The sequence below is a fragment of the Sus scrofa genome, chromosome 6 (genome assembly GCF_000003025.6).
Source record: "Sus scrofa isolate TJ Tabasco breed Duroc chromosome 6, Sscrofa11.1, whole genome shotgun sequence".
In the NCBI taxonomy this organism is placed as follows: Eukaryota; Metazoa; Chordata; class Mammalia; order Artiodactyla; family Suidae; genus Sus; species Sus scrofa.
This window is the reverse complement of record NC_010448.4, coordinates 14,911,384-14,936,084: the sequence shown is the minus strand read 5'-3', so window position 1 is coordinate 14,936,084 and position 24,701 is coordinate 14,911,384. Positions and strand designations below refer to the sequence as shown.

General features: G+C 43.4%; 1 long non-coding RNA gene and 1 pseudogene across 8 annotated transcripts in view; one reads left to right on the top strand and one right to left on the bottom strand.

Annotated features, from left to right (window-relative positions):
- Positions 1–24,701, top strand: part of LOC102158108 — a 44,006-nt gene that overhangs the window by 18,852 nt on the left and 453 nt on the right. For 5 of the 8 annotated variants that reach the window (XR_002344522.1, XR_002344524.1, XR_002344518.1 and 2 more), the window contains 4 exons: positions 7,862–8,184; positions 9,522–9,835; positions 11,049–11,316; positions 16,646–17,028. This is a non-coding gene — a long non-coding RNA (uncharacterized LOC102158108). Of the gene's footprint in view, positions 1–4,739; positions 5,009–7,861; positions 8,185–9,521; positions 9,836–11,048; positions 11,317–16,645; positions 17,805–19,432; positions 19,643–20,343; positions 20,443–24,701 lie in introns of those variants that run through there. The other 3 variants (XR_002344521.1, XR_002344520.1, XR_002344525.1) reach the window with 2 other exon arrangements.
- On the bottom strand, positions 22,070–22,841 carry LOC110260919 (annotated as a pseudogene).

Below are 24,701 nucleotides of genomic sequence, written 5' to 3'. Positions count from 1 at the left end.
CACTGGGTCATACTATATGATTTTTTTTTTTTATGTGTTAGTGGATTTGATTGGCTAAAGTTTTGTTGAGATTTTTATGTCTATATTCATCAAAGATAGTGGCCTGTAGTTTTCTTTTTTGGTAGAATCTTTGTCAAATTTTGGTATTAGGGTGATGGTGGCTTCATAGAATGTCTTTGGGATTATTCCTTCTTCAAACTTTTGGGAGGAGTTCCCGTCGTGGCGCAGTGGTTAATGAATCCGACTAGGAACCATGAGGTTGCGGGTTCGATCCCTGCCCTTGCTCAGTGGGTTAATGATCCGGCATTGCAGTGAGCTGTGGTGTAGGTCGCAGATGCGGCTCAGATCCCGCGTTGCTGTGGCTCTGGCATAGGCTGGCGGCTACAGCTCCGATTCGACTCCTAGCCTGGGAACCTCCATATGCCACAGGAGCGGCCCAAGAAATGGGAAAAGGACAAAAAGAAACTTTTGGGAAAGTTTAAGAAGGATGAGTATATTGGAAGTTCCTGTTGTGGCTCAGTGGTAATAAGCCCAACTAGTATCCATGAGGAAGTGGGTTCAATCCTTGGCTCAGTGGGTTAAGGATCCCATGTTGCCATGAGCTGTGGTGTAGACAGGCAGCTGCAGCTCCATTTCAACCCAATTCAAAAAAAATCCCACTCCAATTCAAAACAAAAAATGTCAGATGGGTATAGGTTCTTCTTTGTACATTTGGTAGAATTTGCCTGTGAAAACATCTGGTCCTGGACTTTTGTTGGTAGGGTGTTTTTATTACATACTTAATTTCATTTCTAGCATTCAGTCTGTTGAGTTGATGTATTTCTTCTTGATTCAGTTTTGACAGGCTGTATGTCTCTAGGAAGTTGTACATTTCTTCTAGGTTGTCCAATTCATTCGCACATAATTGTTCATAGTATTTGCTTATGGTTTTTTGTATTTCTGCAGCATCTGTTGAGAGTTCTCCTTTTTCATTTCTTTCTTGTTTTTTTTTTTTTCTTTTTTGTTTTTTTTTTCATATTTTGTCTCTTTAGGGCTGCACCTGTGGCATATGGAGGTTCCCAGGCTAGGGGTCGAATCAGAGCTGCAGTTGCTAGCCTACACCATAGTCACAGCAACATTAGATCTGAGCCAAGTCTGAGACCTAGAACCACAGCTCATGGCAATGCCGGATCCTTAATCCTGAGCGAGGCCAGGGATAGAACCCAAGTCCTCATGGATACTAGTCAGGTTCATTACCACTGAGCCATAACAGGAACTCCTCTCCTTTTTTATTTCTTATTTTGTTTGAGTTCTTTCTCTCTTCTTGGTGTGTCTGGCCAGAGGTTGTTAATTTTGTTTACCCTTTCAGAGAACAAGCTCTTGGTTTTATTGATTTATTTTTCTATTGTTTTTTTAATTTGTATTTTATTGATTGCCTCTCTGATCTTTATGAATTCCTTCCTTCTGCTGACTTTAGGTTTTATTCTTTTTCTAATTCTTTTATGTGATAGGTTAAATTGTTGATTTGAGCTTTTTCCTCTTTTTTTGAGGGAGGCCTGTATTGCTATGAACTTCCCTCTAAGAGCTACTTTTGGAGTTCCCGTCGTGGTGCAGTGGTTAACGAATCTGACTAGGAACCATGGGGTTGCATGTTCGATCCCTGGCCTTGCTCAGTGGGTTAAGGATCTGGCGTTGCCGCCGTGAGCTGTGGTGTATATCGCAGACGTGGCTTGGATCCCGTGTTGCTGTGACTCTGGCGTAGGCCAGTGGCTACAGCTCCAATTCGACCCCTAGCCTGGGAACCTCCACATGCCGTGGGAAGCGGCCCTAGAAAAGGGAAAAAAAAAAAAAACAAACTACTTTTGCGGCATCCCATAGTTTTGTTTGTTTGCTTAGGGCCACACCTGTGGCACATGGAAGTTCCCAGGCTAGTGGTTGAATCAGAGCTGTAGCTGCCAGCCTTCGCCACAGGCACAGCAGCACAGGATCCAAGCCATGTCTCTGACTTACACCGCAGCTCACAACAGTGCTGGACCCTAAACCCCCTGATGGAGGCCAGGGGTCAAACCCACATCCTCATGGACATCAGTTGTGTTTATTACTGCTGAGCCACAACAGAAACTCCAATCCCATAGATTTTGAATGGTTGTATTTTCATTGTCATTGTTCTTGAGGTAATTTGTTTTCTTTTTCTTTCTTGAGGTATCTTTAATTTCTCTTTTGATTCCTTCCTTGACCCATTGGTTTTTTAGTAGCATGTTGTTTAGTCTCCAGGTAGTCCGATTTTGGTATTTCTTTTCCTGTGGTTGATGTCTAGTTTCATGCCATTGTGGTCGGAGAAGATGCTTGAAATAATTTCTATACTCTGAAATTTGTTGAGGTTAGTTTTGTGCCCCAGTTTGTGGTCGATCTTTGAGAATGTTCCAAGCACTCTTGAAAAGTGGGATTTTGGGATGTAATGTCCTGAAAGTATCAATTAAATCAATGGGTCATGCCTATTTCAAACTTTATATCGTGAGTATATATGCAATGTAATATTTGAATTTTATTTCTGATCTTAGATTTAGATAGTGCCCAGAGATAGCTCAGTAAGTCTTAGTACAAGATCAGAAGGGCTACATTGTAGTTTAGAAACATTAAAAATGGAGTTCTCATCATGGCTTAGCAGTAACGCATATGACTAGTATCCATGAAGATGTGGGTTTGATCCCTGGCCTTTCTCAGTGGGTTAAGGATCTGGTATTGCCATGAGCTGTGGTAGAGGTCACAGACAAGGCTCGGACCCTGAGTTGCTATGGCTGTGGCGTAGGCCAGCAGCTGGCTCTGATTTGACCCCCAGCCTGGGAACTTGCAATGTGCCATGGGTATGGCTCTAAAAAGACCAAAAGAAAAAGAAAAAAAAGTTAGGTCTTTCTGATATATATAAGTAGGACCTAGATATATTTTTCACCAAAAAAAAAAAAAACACTCTGGATATAAATGTAACATGTAGTACTGAAAAGTCTTGGTAAAGAGCTACTCTTTTGTATTAAAAATATATATATTGGAAAATAATCAGAATGGATAAAGCCTATCCCTTAACCACAGGCTTCTCCTGTTGAAGGAGATTTTTCTGGCTCTGGCATAGGCCTAACACAGGAACAGAGCTGCTGAAATGGCACCTCTTCACTGCTGGGCTGCCAGTTGTAAGTTCCACCCGCACCCTCGCAGGCTCTTTGCTGATTCAGAACACCCACTCTGTTGTTGTTAGTGATCTTGGCGGTTGTACCATGTCATTTGGAGCTGGAATAGATCCTTCGGCTAGAGAGCCTTCAGTCTAGACTTCGTTTTGGAAAGATGAGAAAGCTGGATTAATTGGGTGACTTGCCTCAGCCCGTAGGAGGTGACAAAGCCAGGGCTGCATCCACAGCATGTGGAAGTTCCCAGGCTAGGGGTCAAATCAGAGCTACAGCTGCCAGCCTATGCCACAGCTCATGGCCACACTGGATCCTTAACCCACTGAGTGAGACCAGAGATCGAACCCACATCCTTATGGTCACTAGTCAGATTCATTTCCATTGAGCCACGACGGGAACTCCCTAGTAGATCTATTTTTTTTTTTTTTTTTTGAGGAAACTCTATGCTGGTTTTTTGGGTTTGTTTGTTTGTTTGTTTAGTGAGACTTTTATTTTTTTATTTTGGCTATACTACTCAGCTTGCATGATCTCAGTTCCCCAACCAGGGACTGATCCCAGGACACAACAGTAAAAGCTCCAAATCCTAACCATGAGACCATCAGGGAACTCCCTCCATGCTGTTTCCCACAATGGCTGTACCAGTCTATGTTACTACCCAGAGTTGGCTCCTTCAGCCCTCACCAATGCTTGTGTTTCTTGGCGGTTTTATAGCAGCCATCCTAACAGATGTGAGCTGATACCACGTTGCTGTTTTGATTTGTATTTCTCTGATGATTAGTGATTTTTTTTTTTTTTTGGTCTTTTTCTAGGGCTGCTCCCGTGGCATATGGAGGTTCCCAGGCTAGGGGTCGAATCGGAGCTGTAGCCACCAGCCTACGCCAGAGCCACAGCAACGCAGGATCCAAGCCTCGTCTGCAACCTACACCACAGCTCACGCCAATGCCAGATCCTCAACCCACTGAGCAAGGGCAGGGACCAAACCCGCAACCTCATGGTTCCCAGTCGGATTTGTTAACCACTGAGCCACGATGGGAACTCCTGATGATTAGTGATTTTTACATATACTTGTTGGCCATTTATATGTCATCTTTAGAGAAATGCATATCCAGGTCATTTACTCATATTTTTATGAGGTGTTTTTTTTTTTTTGTATTCAGTCGTATGAATTCCTTATGGGTTTTGGATTTTAACCTCTTAACCAGATATGTAATTTGTAAATATTTCCTCCCATTTCATAGATTGCCTTTTCATTTTGTTGATTGCTTTCTTTGCTGTGCAAAAACTTTAGTATGATGTAGCCCCACTTGTTTGTTTTGGCTTTTGTTGCATGTAATTTTAGTGTCAAAATTGTCCCCAAATTGCCAAGACCTGCATCAAGGAACTTCTCTGTTTTCTTGTAGGGGTTTTTATAGTTTTAGGTCTAAGGTTTAAGTTGTATATCCATTTGGATCGACTTTTTGTATATAGCATTCAAAAAAGGGGTCCAATGCATTCATTTGCATGTAGAAATCCAATTTGCCCAGCAATATTTGTTGAAGAGACTAACCCCATTGTGCATGCTTTTTTTTTTTTTTTCCTTTTTAGGGCTGCACCTGGGGCATAGAAAAGTTCCAGGCTAGCAGTAGAGTCGGACCTGCAGCTGCCAGCCTACAACACAGCCACAGCAATGCCAGAACCAAGCAGAGTCTATAACCTACACCACAGCTCATGGCAATGCCAGATCCTTAGCCCACTGATCAAGGCCAGAGATTGAACTTGTGTCCTCATGGATACAAGTTGGCTTCATAACCACAACAGGAACTCCCTCCTTGTATATTCTTGCCATCCTTGTTATAGATTAGTTACCAAATAAGGTGGGTTTAATTCTGGGTTCTGTTCAGTTCCATTTATTCAGTTCCATTTATATATATCTATTTTTACCCCAATACCATGCTATTTTGATTTCTACACATTCATAATATAGTTTGAAATCAGGGAGTGTTATGCTTCTAGCTTTGTTCTGCTTTAACACGATTACTTTGGCTATTCAGGGAATTTTTGTGGTTCCACCCAAATTTTAGGATTGTTTTCTCTATGGCTGTGAAAAATGTCATTGGAATTTTGATGGAGATTGCTTTGAATCTGTGAGATCCCTTTGTGTACTATGGACATTTTAATTATATTAACTCTTCCAATCCATGAGTGTGGGACATCTTCCCACTTGCGTCGTCTTTATTTTTCATCAGTGTTTTATAGATTTTCATCAGACAGATTTTTCACCTCAGTTAAAATTATTATTATTTTTTTGGCTATCAGTTAAAATTATTTTGAAGTGTATTAATCTTTTTGATGCTATCCTAAATAAGATTGTTTTCTTAACTTCTTGTTCAGGTAGTTCATTGTTAGTATAACAGAATGCAACTGACTTTTATATATTGATTTTGATTTTTGTAACTTTACTAAATTTGTTTTAGCAACTGTTTTTGGGTGGAGTCCTGAAGGATTTTTATGTATAAGATCACATTATCTATAAACAGAGGCAGTTTTACTTCCTCCTTCCCTATTTGGATGCCTTTTACTCCTTTTTCTTATTTATTTTTGGCCTCACCCACAGCATGTGGAAATTCCCAGACCAGGGATTGAAACCGTGCTACAGCAGCATCCCAAGCCACTGCAGTGATACCAGGTCCTTAACCCACTGCACCGCAAGGGAACCCCCTGTTCATTTTTCTTGCCTAACTTCCCTGGTTAGGACTTCCAGGACTATGTTGAATAGACATGGCAAGAGTAAGCATCCTTGCCTTGTTGCCTATCTTAGAGGAAAAGTTCTTAGCTTTTCGCATTCAAAGGTGATGTTAGCTGTGAGCTTGACATATATGGCCTTTATCATGTTGAGGTATATTTCTTCTTCCCTAATTTGTTTTTATCAGGAAAGGATGTTGAATTTTGTCAAATACTCTTTTTGCATCTATTGAGATCGTCATATGATTTTAATCTTTCATTCTGTTAATATGGAGCATCATGTTCATTGACTTCTGTTTGGTGTTTTTTGTTTGTTTTATCTTTTTGCCTTTTCTAGGGCCACACCCATGGCATATGGAGGTTCCCAGGCTAGGGATCTAATCAGAGCTGTAGCCACCAGCCTATGCCAAAGCCTCAGCAACTCAGGATCTGAACCGCATCTTCGACCCACACCACAGCTCATGGCAACACCAGATCCTTAACCCACTGAGCAAGGCCAGGGATTGGACCTGCAACCTCATGGTTCCTAGGTGGATTCATTAACCACTGAGCCATGACAGGAACTCCAGGTGTTTGTTTGGTTTGGTTTTTTTTTTTTTTTTTTTTTTTTTTTGGTCTTTGTCTTTTTAGGGCCGCATCTGTGGTATATGGCGGTTCCCAAGCTAGGGGTCAAATTGGACATGTAGCCACTGGCAATGCGGGATCCAAGCGACATCTGTGACCTGCACAGTTCACAGCTCACTGCAACGCCAGATCCTTAACCCACTGAGCGAGTCCAGGGATTGAACCTGTGTCCTCATGGATACTAATCCAATTTGTGCCTGCTGAGCCACAATGGGAATTCTGGACTTCTGTATTTGGAATCAGCCTTGCATCCCAGAGATAAATCCCACTTGGTTGTAATGTATGACCCTTTTAATGTGCTGTCGAGTTTCGGTTTGCTAGTATTTTTTTTTTAGGGCCGCACCCACAGCATATGGAAGTTCCCAGGCTAGGGGTTGCATCAGAGCTACAGCTGCCGGCTTACACCACAGCCACAGCAACGCCGGATCTGAGCCACGTCTGCGACCTACACGCCAACGCCAGATCCTTAACTCATTGAGCAAGGCCAGGGATCGAACCCACAAGCCCATGGTTCCTAGTGGGATTCGTTTCTGCCGCACCATGATGACAACTCCCAGTTTATTAGTATTTTGTTGAGGATTGTTGTGTCTCTGTTCATCAGGGATACTGATCTCTAATTTTTTCTTCTTGTAGTGTCCTTGTCTGGCTTTGGTATGAGAGTAATGCCACATAAAATGAGTTTTGAAGTATTCCCTCCTGTTTAATTTTTGGGAGGAGTTTGAGAAGGATTTAAATCTTTGATAGAATTGACTGATGAAACGCTGCAGTCCTGGGCTTTTCTTTGTTGGGAGGTTGTTGATCACTGCTTCCGTCTCCTTACTTAGTCTGTTCAGTCTTGAGAGGTTGCTGGGTTTTTAGGAATTTATCCGTTTCTTCTAGGTTACCCAGTTTCTTGGCATGTAATTGTTCATAGTAGGCTCTTATGAGCCTTTGTATTTCTGTGATACCAGTTGTAATCTCTCCTCTTTCGGTTAAAATTTTGAGTCCTCTTTTTTTTTCTTGGTTAGTCTAGCTAAAGACTTGTCACTTTGGTTTTTCAAGAAAACCAACTCTTGTCCTCCTAGTCCTTCATTCGACTCTAATCTTTATTTCATTCCTCCTTATAACTTTGGGCTCAGTTCTTGATAAGTTCCTTGAGAAGTAAAGCTCGGTTGTATAATTCAGATTATCTTTTCTGAATGTAAACGTTTATTGCAGTAAACTTCCCTCTTTTGCTGCATCTCCTAAGTTTGGTATGATGTTCGTACTTCCCATTTTCATTTGTCTCAAGATACTTTATGATTTCCCTTTTTATTTCTCTTCGACCCACTGATTGTTCAGGAGTATGTTGTTTAATTTCCATGTACTTGTGACTTTTCCAGCTCTCTTCCCGCAGCTGATCTCTAGGTTGAAACTGTTGTGGTCAGAAAAGATGCATGATGTGATTTCGGTCTTCAGTTTGTTCGGACTTGCTTTGTGGTGCAACATACGATCCATCCTGGAGAACGGTCCATGTGCAGTGGAGGAGAATGTGTATTCGGTGCTGCCGAAGGGAATGTGTTGCACGTCTGCTGGGTCCATTTGGTTCTGTAGGGCTCAGCCAGATCCTTAACCCACTGAGAAAAAGCAGGGATTGAACCTGCATCCTCACTGGATACTAGTCAGGTTCTTAACCCACTGAGCCACAGTAGGAACTCCATAATAGGTAAGAATTTCATCTTGCCAATTTGTTGTTTTCTCATTTGTCGTTTCTTTGTTATCCTGTCTTCCTGTGTGATTAATTTTGTAGTGATTTAATTCCCTTTCTTTTATGTATCTACTACAGATTCTGTTAGGCAGTTACCATAGGGTCGACATAAAGCATCTTAGAGTTATTACAGGGTACTTGAAGCCAGTAACAACCTGATACCTTCAGTCCTACAAAACTACAAAACTAACAAAACTAACTTTACTACAAAACTAACTTTACTACAAAACTAACTTTACTACAAAACTAACTTTACTACAAAACTAACTTTACTACAAAACTAACTTTACCTACAAAACTAACTTTACTTCTCCTCCCCATTTTATGCTACTGATGTCACACTTCACTTCTTTTTAATATTATGTATTCATTAACGAATTATTGTAGTGAAGATTATTTTAATACTATTGTCTTTAAACTTTGATATTAGAAATAAAAGCAGTTTACACCCCACCATACAGTATTTGAATTTGACGAAGTATTTACCCTGACCGGTGAATTCTATGCTTTGACATATTTTCAGGTTGTTACATAGCATCCTTCCCTTTCAACCGGAAGAATCCCCTTTAGCATCCCTGGGGAGGCAGATCCAGCAGGGATGAACTCCCCCATCTTTAGTTTCTCTGAGAATGTCTTTACCTTGCCTTCCTTTCTTTTTTTCATTCCTTTTTGTTTTCTTTTTAGGGGCTGCACCTGCGGCATATGGAAGTTCCCAGGCTAGGGGTTGAATCGGAATTGCACCTATCGGCCTGTGCCACAACGCCAGATGTAAGCCACAGCTTGCATCAATGATGGATCCTTTTTTTTTTAGGTTTTTATTTTTTCTATTATATTTGATTTACATTATTCTGTCAATTTCTGGTATATACAGCAAAGAGACCCAGTCACACATAATCTGTATACATTCTTCTTCTCACATTATCCTCCATCATGTTTCATCGCACGTGACGAGATAGAGTCGCTCTACCGCAGGACCTCATTGCGTATCCACTCCAGATGTAATCGTTTCCATCTACTAACCCCAGACTCCCAGTCCATCCCACCTTAGTCCACTGAGCAATGCCAGGGGTTGAACCTGAATCCTCATGGATACTAGTCAGGTTCATTACTGCTGAGCCACAAGGAAACTCCAGTTTCTTATCTTTTAAAAAATGTCTGTATCATTTATTTTGCTTATCTGATTGTATTAGCTAGCAACTCCAAAATTTTTTTTTAAGTAGTGGTGAAAATATGCCTGCTTTGTTCCTAACTTAATAAAGCAATTTTTAAAATGTTTTCCTGTACTCTCTCATTAGGGTTTATTACTGATGGGAACTCCTTTCTTCTGGGCAATGTTCTGCTTCGTCAGATTTGCATTCCTGGTGCCCCACTCCTTCTAACTACAGTGTCTCTCCAAGAACAAGTGAAGCGTCTCACCAAGATCAGGATGATGCAGAGAACCATGGGGTTACCTCGGGGCCCCCTGATGCAAACAACACAAAAACAGGCTGCATTTGGCATGATCAGAATCCAGAGATCGTGGGTGGCCATCCCATCAAGGGGAATTTACCACTTACTCAGGAGGAGGATACGCTGTGAGACTTGGAAGAAACTCCAGTCCTGCAGTCAGGTGAGTGAACCTGAGCCGGAGGACGAAGATGTTTGCTTAAGTTCATTTTTAGGACAACTGGGGATTAGGGACCTGGAGTTCCCATTGTGGCTCAGGGGTAACGATCCTGACGAGTATCCATGAGGTTGTAGGTTCAATCCCTGGCCTCCTCAGTGGGTTAAGGATCCGGTGTTGCTGTGAGCTGCAGTGTAGGTCACAGACACGGCTCAGATCCCATGTGGCTGTGGCTGTGGCGTAGGCCCACCGCTACAGCTCTGATTCAATTCCTAGCCTGGGAACTTCCATATGGCACAAGTGTGGCCCTAAGAGAACACACAAAAAAATAATAAGAACCCCTTTAAGTAGTTTTGACAGCTACTATACTGTCTGTGACACTTGTATACAGTTTCTATTTTTTTTTATTTTTTGTCATTCTAGGCCTGCACCCACGGCATATGGAGGTTCCCAGGCTAGGGGTCCAATCAGAGCTGTAGCTGCCAGCCTGCACTACAACGCCAGCCACAGCAACGCCAGATCCGAGCTACATCTGCGACCTACACCACAGCTCACGGCAACACCGGATCCTTAACCCACTGATCAGGGCCAGGGATCGAACCCAAACCTCATGGTTCCTAGTCAGATTCGTTTCCGCTGCACCATGACGAGAACTCCTGTAGACACTTTTTAGATTTTTAAGGAAATGTATCTTTAAAAATTCCCTGTTCAACTTCAAACTACAAGTATGTTTTGGTTTGCAACTCTGCCAAATCTTCGTTTTCTCATCTGGAAAAACAAAGTAGTTTCAATTCTAGCTGCGGTTGAACTCAAACTCTAGCTTGAGCAAACTGTATTCAAATTGAAGAGGCAACACTGACCTTCAGGAGCCATGATCAGTCCAAAGTTCAAATGCCAAAATCGGTTGCCAGAGAGAGTGGTACTGCCGTGAATCCTGAGCGCCTCTGTCATTATGTGTGAAAAATCCCAGGTGAAAATGATTTTCTCTTCATTGATATTCACAGCAAGAAATTACTCAGAACCGACAGAGGCATTTTAGCTCCTTGCACCTGAATAGCTGTTGGCGAAGCGCAGCATTGAACACTTCAGATACAAGTAGTTGACATTGCGTATGAAATTAATTCCGCTTCAGACCTTAAATGCCAGACGCGTTTTATTGAACATTTATCTTTGGTGTGAATACTATTGTGAAAACGTTAATTTTTTTTTTTTTTTGTAGTCTTACATTCGTGTTAACACGAGTGAAAGGTGGGACGTTAGAAATCCTACTTTGCAGGCGGACGAGATGGGGAAACGCAGCTTCTCACGTGCTGTGTGAGCGGCGGCGGGAGGCCGAGGCCTTTTCCCCCTTCCCCGAGTTCCGCAGCCGCGTGAGCAGAGCCGCTGGCTAGACCGCTGCACCGAAAGCCTCTTTGCGGAATTTGCGGTCCTCGCTTTCCAGCGTGAACCTGTTCTGTGGAGAGACCCTGACTTTGGAGTCCAGCAAGGTGGGTACGAAGGCCTCCTTTCTCTGCCCTCTGTGACCTGCGTGTCTCAGGAGAAGACCCTATTTCTTTCTCTATCTTACGCCATTAAATGACATTATTTAAATTAAAGTCATTACACATAATTTTAAAAGCGAAATAGTTCAAGGCAGGAACTACTAGCAGTCCTCCCTTCGTGTCCGCTTCATTACTGCTCTCCAGAGGCAGGTGTGTTTAACTGATTCTGTGGAGTTTAAAAATGAACATGTTTCAGGTTGTGGGGGAAGTAAATTAGGGTTGTTTTTATTTTTAAAATTTTTTTCTTGCTTTTTAGGGCCGCCCCTACAGCATATGGACGTTCCCAAGCCTAGGGGTCAAATCGCAACTACAGCTGCCGGCCTACCAGATCCGAGCCGCATCTGCAACCTACACCACAGCTCACGGCAACCCCAGATCTTTAACCCACCGAACGAGGCCAGGGTTCCAACCTGTGTACTCATGGATGCTAGTCAGATTCGTTTCTGATGAGCCACAAGGGGAACTCTGAGATAAATTACCTTTGAAGTAACATAAACACACTATTATATATGAAATAGATAAACAATAAGGACCTAATTTATAGCACAAAGAACTGTACTCAATATTTTTAACAACTTACAATGGAAAAGAATCTGAAAAAGAACATATATGTGTAACTGAGTCATTTTGCTGTACACTTGAAACTGACACTGTAAACGAACTAGAGGGAAAAAAACATAAAAGGAGTTCCCTCATGGCTCAGTGGGCTAAGGCTCTGGCATCGGCACTGCTGTGGCTCTGGTTGGAGCTGCGGTATGATTTCAATCCCTGGCACAGGAACGTCTGCAGCTACAGGCATAGCCAAAAAAAAAAAACCACAAAAAAAAATTACTAACGTGCTTATTAGCTATTTCATGAATCTTCAGTTTTTGATATCTCTTTTTATGAGAATTCAGATTTTTTTTTATTACTCAGATGAATTTATCACATCTGTAGTTGTACAATGATCATAACAATCGGATTTCACAGGATTTCCATCCCACAGCCCAGGCACATCCCCCCACCCCCCAACTGTCTCCTCCAGAGACCATAAGTTTTTCAAAGTCTGTGAGTCAGCATCTGTTCTGCAAAGAAGTTCAGTCTGTCCTTTTTTCAGATTCCACCTATCAGTGAAAGCATTTGATGTAGGTAGAGAATTCACATTTCTTAAACCCACATATATCCCAACATAGAAACATATGAAAATATTCCCCCAATGTAGTAATGCTCATTCTCCCAACATAGTAATATAATCAGTGATTAATAAGTTTCATTACTGTGATTATATAAATGTTCTCAAAGATGAGGCATGTATTACAATTAAATTTCCTTTCTTCCACTTCTTGTTTGCCCTAGAACTGACAATTTTGTTTTCATTTGCTGGGTTTTACATGCATGTGTCATTGACCTCCAGACTCTTCCTAGAAGTAAAAATCTCATTCTGTTCAAAACTATCAAGTAATCTATCACTTTATCTTGTTAAGAGACTTTCTCTGGAGGCCCTTCATTGTTTTGGTGTGGAAAATACATCTCGAGGCCTCCTCGGGGGCTCTTAGCCTGGACGCTCCCTCGACTGTCTCCCGTCTCCTCTCCTGGATCACCTTCCTTCTCAGTCCCTGTCTTCCTCTCTTGGTTGACTCTCCCACTTTGCTGGAGCATATCCTCTAACACTTCTCTTGTGCATTTCCAGAAAGTTAAGTTGGTTGTTTTTTGGGGGCCGCACCTGCGGCCTATGGAGGTTCTGAGGCTAGGGGTCGAATCGGGGCTGTAGTCGCCAGCCTACACCACAGCCACAGCAGCCACGTCTGCGACCTACACCACAGCTCGTGGCAATGCTGGATCCTTAACCCACTGAGTGAGGCCCAGGATCGAACTTTCGTCCTCATGAATACCAGGCAGATTTGTTAACCACTGAGCCATGACGGGAACTTCAAGAAGTAACATTTTTTGAAGCCTTATATGCCCAACTTTTTTTTTTCCCATCGCATTTGATTGCTCATCTGTCGGGATACAATTATCCCTCAGAGTTTTAAAAAGTATAGCTCCTCTGTCTTCTAGCTTCTCATATTGCCATAAAGAAGTGTGATGATGCCCTTGCTCCTAAAGGTTTTTAGAATTGTCTCTTTGTCCTCAAAGTTATAAGAGGAATTCATGGTGAGTCCTTTGATCTGGAAATGGGTCCTTAAGTTCTGAGAGGGTTTTTTTTAATTTCTCTATTTTTTTTTTCTTCCTGATTTTTCTTGGCAATTGATGTTGGAACTCATGACCTGATCCTCTGACTTGCTTACATCTTTGGTTTTATTTTTCATTTTTTCCTTCTAGTTTCTGAGAAATTCAATTTCAAAACTGTTCAGTTTGCAAGCCATTTTTGGAATATTTTAATTCCAAAAAATTGTTTGTTCTCATAATGTCTTTTTCTTTTTTTGCTTTTTCAAGGCCCCACCCACCACACATGGAAGTTCCCAGGCTAGGGGTCAACAGAGATACAGCTACCGGCCTACACCAGAGCCACAGCAACATGGGATCCAAGCTGCGTCTACAACCTACACCACAGCTCATGGCAACACTGGATCCTTAACCCACTGATTGAGGCCAGGGATCAAAACCTCGTCCTCATGGATACCAGGCAGATTTGTTTCTGCTGTGCCACAAGGATAAATACCTAATGCTTTTTTAAAAATTTTTTTTAATTTTTATTTTTTGCCATTTTTTGGGCTGCTCCCGCGGCGTATGGAGGTTCCCAGGCTAGGGGTCGAATCAGAGCTGTGGCTGCCGGCCCATGCCACAGCCACAGCAAGGCCGGATCTGAGCCACATCTATGACCTACACCACAGCTCACAGCAACGCTGGATCCTTAACCCACTGAGCAAGGCCAGGGATCGAACCTGCAACGTCATGGTTGCTAGTCGGATTTGTTAACCACCGAGCCACAATGGGAACTGCCCTAATGCTTCTTTTTCAATGTTTCTTTTATGGATGCAACATCCTCTCTACTCTCTAAGGATATTATAGGTTTGGTTTTTTTTCTGCTTCTTCACTTCCTATAATTCCTGTTGGCTTCTTCAATTTTTTGGTGTTTTGATCTCCAGTTTTCAATGTTAGAGGTGGTTGCTCTTTCATATTTATGAGGGAGGCAGTAGAAAGCAAATAAATGCTATCGGGTAGTCGGTTTGCACAGAGAGGGCCCCTCCAGGCTCCTGCCATGAGAATTGAAGAGCCCGTCAAAGGAAGGGGAGTGGGAAGGACCTGGCCATGCAGTACATGAACTGTCTCTCTGCATTCCCTTTTCCAGCAGACAACTGCTGGCAGATGTCCTTGGTGTCCTGAGGTCAGCATCTCTCTAGTTGAACATTCCTAGGAAATAACTAGCCCTTGAGTCTTAGGGTGGTAGAAGGCAGGATAGGTGGTAAATACCTGCTTTCAAAGGGAATAGAGGAAACCTGGGATTTAAATGATGATGTTCACACTTGAAATAAATTCTGTTTTTGGTTCCATTTGACTTTCTAGCTTCAGAGGTACCTGATAACCTCCAGTTTCTCAGCCTTTGTAGGGCTTTTGTGGTAAGAATTGGCTCACATCTGGGTTTCCTGCACTGCTGGCTTAGGTTTCAGCTTTCTTGAATCGGCGAAGGTAGCATCATTCATCTATTTTCTGGTTTTCAAGTTTGTCACCTTCATCTGCCCTCCTCTTAGCTTTGGGTCACTTTTCTTTTTTTTTTTTTTTTTTTTTTTTTTTGTCATCTCTTGGGCCACTCTTGCGGCATATGGAGGTTCCCAAGCTAAGGATCGAATCGGAGCTGTAGACACCAGCCTATGCCAGAGCCACAGCAATGCAGGATCCAAGCCGTGTCTGCAACCTACACCACAGCTCATGGCAACGCCGGATCCTTAACCCACTGAGCAAGGGCAGGGACCGAACCCGCAACTTCATGGTTCCTAGTCGGATTCGTTAACCACTGCGCCACGACGGCAACTCCCTGGGTCACTTTTTACTCTAGCCTGTCATGGGGGCATTTAGTAAGAGCCGGGAGGGGCATTTAGTAAGAGACGGGTAAGGTCAGTCCCCTTACCTATAACAGGAAGTTTGTCCTAATTCTGCCGCTTTGCCCCTCCTTCCTTTCTTCTCTCCCCCAGAATTTGCCCACTAGGTGTTAACTTGTAATCAGAATTTTTTCCCTCCCAAACCACACAAAGTAGACCATTTCTGCTATACTTAATTATTTTATTTCTCAGGCCACACTTGCGGCATATCCCAGGCTAGGGGTCGAATCGGAGCTACAGCTGCTGGCCTACGCCATAGCCACAGCAATGCAGGATCCAAGCCACGTTTGTGACCTGCAACACAGCTCACAGCAACGCTGGATCCTTAACCCACTGAGCGAGGCGAGGGATCGAACCCACATCCTCATGGATACTCGTCAGGTGCATTACCGCTGAGCCACAACAGGAACTCCAGCTAGACTTATTTCTAAGTGAAACATGAAGCCTTCCTGAGGGTCTGCATGGGGTTTTTTTTGTTAGTAACGACCCCCAAAATGTGGAAACTAGGAAAGTCCTAGCAGCTAGCCGTGTAAAGTAGGAGCTGCTTTTGTTCTTAAATGTACTTGTACTACAAGGAGGCCTGTCTTAGTTTTACTGTTTTGCGGACTTTGTAAAAAGTGTACACTCACATGTCATGATCTGACAGCCTTGAACAATCTCACTGTCCTTCAAGGTGGCGTCTGAGGCTTTTTAGTCTATTCCCAGAACATCTGAATATGCCAGGATGCTGCTCTTATCATCATGGGATAACAGTGGTGCTTTACATATAGAACTCTCTAAGTTTGAAAAGGCTCAAAGCGTTTTCATTATACTAATTTCAGAAACGTATCTAAATAGCCTTAAACAAAGCTCCCTGCTTACATGTAACTCCGTCCTCCCCGGGCTTTACCCTGTAGTCACCACTTCTCTCCTGGCAACGTCATTGCACCTCCGCAGCCACTCCGAGTTGGCGAGAGTCACACCTGCAGCCGCTGTGAAGGCGCTGACGCTGCCCTCTACGTGGGATCCGCAGTATAATCCTCTCCCTCCACTGACACCTGGTGCAGTCAGCACGGGTCTCACATAGCTCTGCATACAAGATCCCGTTGAATATTCCTGACTGCTCGAGAGAAATCCTAAGTGGAGTGTAGAGACTCAGGAATATTTGAAATTGATGACACAGGGAAGAGTTGGGGTTATTTCCAAGATGGAGCTGGAAGGGAAGGGGGCAAAACTTGCAAAGGCTTTTGACTCCACGTGTTCTTTGTTACTCTCAGGTGCTTTCTCCACCTCGGTGAGACTGGACATTTTAACTTGCCTTCGGACATCAAAGGACCTTGCCTGGTCTGTCATCTCACAAGTCACCGATTATCTGCTAGTCTGTTACTATGCCTTTGTACAGGAGAACTGAAAATGTCAGATTTAAGGAAGTCTCAAGGTCGACAGGTCCTATTTGGGGAGCTTTTCAATGAGCTGTTATTAGGATTATGGCTATGATTTTGGTCCTTTCCAGAACCCTGAATTCAGTTAAAGCTACTGCCTATCCACCAAGTAGCTCTTTGAGTTTTCAAGATTTCAAGAATTAAGTTTGGAGTTCCCGTCGTGGCTCAGTGGGAACGAATCTGACTAGGAACCATGAGGTCACGGGTTCAATCCCTGGCCCTGCTCAGTGGGTTAAGGATCCAGCATTGCCGTGAGCTGTGCTGTAGGTCGCAGATGCGGCTCGGATCCCCTGTTGCTGTGGCTGTGGTGTAGGCCGGCAGCTACAGCTCTGATTCAACCCCTAGCCTGGGAACCTTCATACGCTGGCAAGTGCAGCCCTAAAAAGAAAAAAAAAATAAGTTTATAGAAAGAATATTTTTTGTAGAATTACATTACCCCTAAGCCAGGTAATAATAGCAAGGTATTAGCAAGGTAATAGCAATGGTCCACAGCACAAGTACTGAGAAATACAGATGACTGCACTCGAAAGAGAGCATCCCGTAAGCCGAACCCAGTGTTTGGTTTTCAGGGTTGCTGATTTAGAAACTTTATTATTTATCCTTAAGTTGAAGCAACAAGGAAGAGATGAATGCAGGTTGTATTAGAGAAGGCCAGAATTTCTCTGAGTAGCAGCCCTGAGTGACTACAGAGCAGCACCGTAAGCCACTGTGCCCAAGTCAGGCATCTAAACAGTCCCTGGCTGAGAGCTCTGCCGTGTTCCTGACACTTCACTGGGGGAAGGATCTAGCGAGGCCTTGAGGCAAGCGATAGCGACTGTGGGGTCTATGCTTAGGGTCTCCAGCTGAAAGAGCAGAGGCGGAAGTTCTTCACTGGGAAAAGAAACATTCTAAGCATGAGCATAAGCCTCAATCGCTTTGTCATCTTGGGCCTTGACGTGAAGCTTCTTTCTCTACATAAGAGAAACGCGGCACAGTCCTGCTATGACCACAACAGGTAAGACGGAACCTAAGGAGCAGTGTCCAGAATTTGCTGCTGATACAAATACTCGTTCAAACTCTTCCTCCTCCTCTACTGCTCCGCCAGATCTCTATCTGTAAAACACCAGAGTTAAACACAGAATTCAGACCACCGTGCACTGCAGAGAAAACAATGAGCTAGAAACCATCTATACCGCTAATCATCTACGAAAAGCTCTTCGGCCTTCATAGTACTCAGGGATACGCTTATCAAGGTTAAGGCCCTTAAATTTCACAAAGCCAAGGGCCTGGAATTGGGCCTTTGTTTTGCACCCTTGCCAAGGAATAAAGCCTTGAAAATGACAAATGATCATCCTTGAGGTACAAACACAACAGAATACCCTCTCATCCGCGGGGGTTGCTTAGTGGGTAGGAGTTGATGTGTTCGTTCATCCTTCCCGGGAAGCAGTCTGGTGCCTCTTAGGCACCTTTTCTGGTCTTTCTCGTGGGGAAGAATGTTTGTTTCCCAGACCACGTATTGACCTGTGGTGCTTTTCCAGCCCCTCAGTGGTCAACAGTCTGGGCCACTGCTCTATCAATGACTGAGGCACTGTCCCAGGAAGGCATTATAGAGAGCTGTTCATGCAGGGTCGGGGGTCTGTGCGGTTTGACCGGCATTGTCATCTGAGGTCTAGCCTGTTGCTGTGACACTGCCTTGGTCTTAGACAATAAAGAGAGCTGTGATGGAGTGCCAACTTGCTAATCCCTATGGGGGTTCTCCAAGTACGCTAGTTGCTGCAACATAAAATTATGAATGCATCTCTCACAAAACAAAACCCTCATGGGTTAAACAAAAATCAACAAAACTTCATTGCTAAGTAACACGCCTCACTTCTAGTTTAATCACCTCTCAGCACTGTTAACCTATTATAGAATCAGTTATCTACTGTCAGAGAACAATAGGATTAGAGTGTTGTTACAGAAAACAGACTAATTACCAATCTCATTAGGTTACCTCCTTTTTATTTATTTATTTTTTTAATCTATTTTTTGTTGTTGTCTTTCGTCTTTCTAGGGCAGCACCCACGGCACATGGAGGTTCCCAGGCCAGGGGTCCAATCAGAGCTGTAGCCGCCAGCCTACACCAGAGCCACAGCAACTCAGGATCCGAGCCACATCTGCAACCCACACCACAGTTCTCGGCGACACTGGATCCCTACCCACTGAGCAAGGCCAGGGATCGAACCTGCAATCTCACGGTTCCTAGTTGGATTTGTTAGCCACTGAGTCATGACGGGAACTCCTCCTCTTCTTTTTGAGAGGAGAGATTTAACTCAAACCAGAGCAGTGGAAGAGGCTGGTCCGTCCTAATTCTTAATGGCTCAACTCAGAGGGTGAATCTGAATCTTGAGTGATCAGCTAGGGGTCACATTTTAAGGCTTTTTCAGCACAGCTCCCCATTGAATATGTGGCCTGTGCCAACACTGTCACGTTCACAAGTAAAAGCAGCCACACTGGCAAGCAGCATCAACGAACACTGGACCTGACCTCACGGGACTGAGTTGCTGCACTTGAGCAGTAGGAGCGATGGAGACGCTGACATCGCAGGACCTGATGATGGCATGCACTTCAGGCTGAGTGACTGTCAGCTTTTCCTTGGTACAGGCTCATCTGCTTCTGTGAGGCAAGAAACGTGAACTTAGCTGTCATTCACCTCATGGGCTTCCTGGTTCTATTGGCAACTGTTCAGCTATGGAACCTGCTGTGTCAAATCTCCGGACTGCAAGTCATTGGCAGAGCTCATAGCAAAGCCTGGGCCGAGGTGCAGGGCTTCTTCTGGTCATCCTGATGCTGCCGACAGGCTACGACATTGCTGTAAGCACCCGCTTCCAGTGTCTGTCTTTGCCTAAGTTCTCTGCTGTTGGAATCACATTGCTTCCTTTAGAAGAGGTCACTTTATGGAAAACCGTAAGTGGAAGTTGGCACTGGGTTCTGGAGAGTAACGAGTGACCTAAGAGAGATGATGTTATTTGTGTAGGTCCGTACTTAAATAGAAGCATGGGAAACTCAAGACATTTGACTCATCTCTCAATGGGGATAAAATTTAAATCACAGGATGTGAAAGTCAAAAAAAATTATGCAAAAACACTTATTACAGAGGAATTTTATTTAGTTTTTTTGGGTTTTTTGTTGGGTTTTTTTTGTTTGTTTGTTTGTTTAGTCCCACACCTGTAGCATATGTAAGTTCTCAGGCTAGGGGTGGAATCAGAGCTGCAGCTGCCACAACAATGCAGGATCCGAGCTGCATCTGCAGCTCACAGCTATGCCAGATCCTTAGCCCACTGAGCAAGACCAGGGATGGAACCCACGTCCTCATATATACTAGTTGTGTTCGTTACCACTGAGCCACCATGGGAACTCCGTTTTTGTAGTTTTTAGGCCTGGTGATTTGACCACTAAGGAATTTGAGTTTCATCGCACTGGTTTTACAGTGACCTCACCAAGCAGCCCAGGACCAAATGAGCTGCAGTCTGCTCTGCTGCTCTTCACCCCTGACTGTTCTCTCTTCTTTTCAGTTTAACCTGCTGTTTGGATGGAGCAGCTCCAACTACTGGACTTTCTTCAGCTCAGCAGTCACTGTCGTCGGTCTCCTGATGGGAATCTCTCATCATAAGGTAAAAACCCTCATCTTGATTTCCCTGCAGAATTCTATTTGGCTTAATATATTTAACAAGGAGGGAACTGCTTATAGAAGCAAATCCCTACTGAACTACCACATACTGGAAACAGGAGAGATCTTAGATCCTTTGCTATTACTTTATGGTACTACTTATGCTTATAGCTTCTGAGTGGCTGTTACTTTCAGAAATCCTTCCCTTTTCTAAGCACATAGTGCCCCCTTCCTCACTTCTCGTATCCTTAACCTTACTGCCAAAGACACTGAGCCTGGACGTGTACTCTCAGATTTAGCCAGATTAACATGATTTGTGTTGCTTTCTCAATGGCCCTTTTAAGTGTATACTGGACATAAGTTACAAGAAAAATTAAGTACAATTCCAGGAAGAACACAGTATTTCTGTTTTAGAGTTATACTCATTCAGAGAGGCTATTATATTCTCCCAGGGACTACCTACCAAATCCCTTTCTAGTTAGAAAAAAATAAAATAAAGTAGGAAACCCAGATGAGGATTTGGTTCCCAAACAATAGCATATATAGGTTTGATCAAAGAAAAAAATTACAATTTTAAAATAGTGAAACTGGGAGTTCCCATTGTGGCTCAGTGTAATGAACCCAACTACTATCCATGAGGACACGGGTTCGATCCCTGGTCTCGCTAAGTGGGCTAAAGGATCTGGCACTGCCATGAGTTCTGGTGTAGATCTCAGATGTGGCTCAGATCCACCTTGCCATGGCTGTGGCGCAGGCCACTGGCTACAGCTCTAATTCGACCCCTAGGCTGGGAATTTCCACATGCTGCAGGTGCAGCCCTAAAAAAACCTCCCCCCCCAAAAAAAAGTGAAACTGCCAAGATTTTCATCAAACTGTACCATTCTGATAATCTAAAAACCACATGTTACTAATTAAAATGGGTAAATTGGAGTTCCTGTTGTGGCTCAGTGGTAACAATTCGAACTAGTATCCATGAGGATTCCAATTTGATCCCTGGCCTCACTCAGTGGGTTAAGGATCTGGCGTGGCTGTGGCTGTGGTGTAGGCCAGCAGCTATAGATCCAATTTGACCCCCGGCCTGGGAACTTCCAACTTTAGTGCACAGGGGCTGCACTAAAAAGCAAATAAATAAATAAAACGGGTAAATTAACATAGTTTCTAAAGTAGAGTGTTAGCCCCTTCCTGAGATCTAAGAAAGATTAATACAACTGCTCCTTTGGGTAGACTGTTTTGATGTGATTCTAGCCCCAGCCACTAGGGATGAAGCCCTCAACCTCTGGAACACTAATTCCTTAAGACCTTTAATCAGAATAATTAACTTTTGTCAACACCTACTTTTTTATTTTATTTACTTATTTTGGGGCCACACCCAAGGTGTATGGAGGTTCCCTGGCTAGAGGTTGAATCGGAGCTGTAGCCACTGGCCTATGCCACCGCTACAGTAAAGTCAGATCTAACCTACACCACAGCTCACAGCAAATGCCAGATCCTTAACCCACTGAGTGAGGCCAGGGATCGAACCTACATCCTCATGGATGTGAGTCAGATTTGTTTCCACTGAGCCATGATGGGAACTTTAACACCTACTTCTTTTCTGGGTTTTTGTTGTTGTTGTTGTTGTTGTTTTTGGTAAAAGTTTATTCTTAAATGTACAATAGGTTCCAAGACAACATTTCATTCTAGTTGTAGGTGGCAAAAAACAGCAGGGAATCCAGATGTTTAAACAGGAATAATGGAATCATCATTTCCTCAGGCACAATGAACAGTGTACTTTTTGCCAGATTTCTTAATTCCACTTGTGGCCAAGGGGCCTTTCCCCCCACTAGCCTTCGCTTCCAGCTCCTCACGTTCCTTCTGCTCCTCCTGTTTCTGCTTGAATGCCGCATCTTCCTCCTCCGTCTCCTTGGCCTGTTTCTGGGGCTGCTCCTTGACACCTCCACGGCCCGACATGGAGCCTACTGCCCTGGACCCTGCCACCGGGTGCCTTCAACACCTACTTTTGACCTAAAATGTTTTTTTCCTGTTCGAGTCAGATCACACAATGTGAAGGGAAAATGGAGTATAACATACTGGGAAAAGTCTTACATCACAAACTTGCAGATTGCCAGGCTACTTGTGTGACCTGGAGTTACGATTAAGCTCTTTATTAATAAAAAGGTGGTACTGGAAAAATGTTGTCATACAGATTTCCCATCACCGTGGTATTTATTACAGGTATTCATTCTCTAAGTTGTTGGGTGTCTTATTAAAACAGAGCCCAGTGGACAATGGATGAGGCAATACCAAAGAAAAACCTTTTTTTTTTTTCCATTTTGCTTTTTAGGGCTGCACCTGCAGCATATGGAAGTCCAAGGCTAGGTGTCAAATCAGAGCTACAGCTGCTGGCCTACGCCACAGCCACAGCAACATCGGATCCAAGCCACGTCTGCAGCCTACACTACAGCTCATGGGAACACTGGACCCTTAACCCACTGAGCAAGGCCAGGGATCAAACCCGCATCCTCACAGATGCTGGTCGGGCTCATTACCACTGAGCCACAATGGGAACTTCCATAATCATCATTTTTAAAAGGAATACCTAAAATAAAAGAATACTGTCATGGAAACCATTCTAAGCCCTAAATTTCAGAAAGATCTCTGTGCTGAAAAGTAAATAATGGAAAAATTCAGTAATGACACTTCTCAAGATAACAATGAGACCAAAAAAAAAAAAAAAACAACAAAAAAAAAACCCTCCCCCCCAAAACCATGAAAGACCAGTTTTTTATGCTAACATGTTAAATCTTTTTTTTTTTTTTTTTGTCTTTTTGTCTTTTTTGTTGTTGTTGCTATTTCTTGGGCCGCTCCCGCGGCATATGGAGGTTCCCAGGCTAGGGGTCGAATCGGAGCTGTAGCCACCGGCCTACGCGAGCCACAGCAACGCAGGATCCGAGCCGCGTCTGCAACCTACACCACAGCTCACGGCAACGCCAGATCGTTAACCCACTGAACAAGGGCAGGGACCAAACCCGCAACCTCATGGTTCCTAGTCGGATTCATTAACCACTGCGCCACGACGGGAACTCCAAATCTTAATGGAATACTCTTGTGTCAGAGTAGAAAGTGCAAGGAATGGTGGAGACAGTTTTTCATTATCATTTCTTGGTATCTTTATATTCTTCTAATATACTTTCTTGGTTTGGCGGAGCCCAGGGAAGTTCCCAGGCCAGGGATCAAACCCATGCCCGGCAGCAACAATGCCAGATCCTTAACGAACTGAGTCACCAGGGAACTCTTTGAATATACTTTTGCTACTCCTTGAAGATTCCGTGTTGAGACAATTTTCTAGCCTTGCCAAAACTCACATGGGCTTTGAGTTATAATTTGATTGCAACTCATCTGCTTTCCTCTTGTGAAAACTCTGAAGGCACAATGATGGACACAACCCTTTTTTTTTTTTTTTTGGTTTTTTAAGGGCCACCCTCATGGCATATGTAAGATCCCAGGCTAGGGGTCAAATTGGAGCTACAGCTGCAGGCCTACACCACGGCCACAGCATGCAGATCCCCGACCCACTGAGTGAAGCCAGGGATTGAACCCGCATCCTCATGGACACTAGTCAGATTTGTTTCCACTGTGCCACAATGGAACTCCTATTTACACATCCTTAGAGTCAGTCATTTTTGCTCTTCTGTCCACTCAAAAGTATTTTCCTTTTAAGTATTTTTGCTTCTCTCCCTACCTTCCACGAGACAATGTTTTATGTAAAAATATATCCCAAACATTACCATATAACTTAAATTTTTTAAGTAGAAATTAAACTGTCATTGTTGACATGCAAAGTGTTCCACTGTCTTCCAGGTTATTGCTTTAAAGCCAGGCCTGGGCTCCTTATCCTTGCTAGTGTCGTCTTGATGGTATTTGTGATCATTAACCTTTCTGTTTCTGCCATTTTAACGGCCTCGGTAAACAAAGTCTCTTAAAGTAGGTAACTCTATGGCTTAATAATTGAAATATAAACCACATTATGATTTTTCTATCACTGGGAAAACTCAAAATTAGCTGCTCCTATGATTGCAGATATAAGGCACACTATCCGCATATTCCCTTTACTGGTTTCTATAGGTCTGCCCACCATCTTCCTAGGAAACCCAATTTAGCAAGACTACATTGTGTTCCATATCCCCTGTCCTTATATAGCTGGCCCTCAACTAAGTAGCAGAAACACTCTAATAGCTACTTTTAAAAAAATATATTTTTGGTTCTTTTTTCCCAACATATGAA